Here is a 740-nt window from a genome sequence, read left to right on the forward strand (position 1 = left end):
TTTTTTTTTTTTTTTTTTTTTGAGACAGAGTCTCACTCTGTCGCCCAGGCTGGAGTGCAGTGGCGCAGTCTCGGCTCACTGCAAGCTCCGCCTCCCGGGTTCACGCCATTCTCCTGCCTCAGCCTCTCCAAGTAGCTGGGACTACAGGCGCCCGCCACCACGCCTGGCTAAGTTTTTGTATTTTTAGTAGAGACGGGGTTTCACCGTGGTCTCAATCTCCTGACCTCGTGATCCACCCGCCTCGGCCTCCCAAAGTGCTGGGATTACAAGCGTGAGCCACCGCGCCTGGCCTGTTATAATTTTTTCAAAGGCAGTTTTGCTGTGATTTGAATACCCACTCCAAGACTCACGTTGGAATGTAATATTGCCACAGTGACAGTATTAAGAGGTGGGACCTTTAAGAGGTAATTAGGTAATGAGGGCTCTGCTCTCAAGAATGGATTAATTCCATTATCACAGGAATGGATACTTAGTGAGTCCCTCATAAACAGAATGAGTTCTGCCCAATTTCCTCTGTCTGCCCAATTTCCTCTCTCTCTCTCTCATGCACTCACTTGCCATGTGATGCCTTCTGCGATGCCACTCACTCACCAGATATTGGTGCCGTGCTCTTGGACTTCCCAGCCTCCAGAGCTGTGAGTCAAATAAGCTTTTGTTCTTTATAAATTACCCAGCCTGTGATACTCTATTATAGCAACAGAAAACAGAATAAATAATTAAATAAATAAGAATAAATAAGT

Source organism: Hylobates moloch, unplaced genomic scaffold, assembly GCF_009828535.3.
Source record: "Hylobates moloch isolate HMO894 unplaced genomic scaffold, HMol_V3 SCAFFOLD_18, whole genome shotgun sequence".
Lineage (NCBI taxonomy): Eukaryota > Metazoa > Chordata > Mammalia > Primates > Hylobatidae > Hylobates > Hylobates moloch.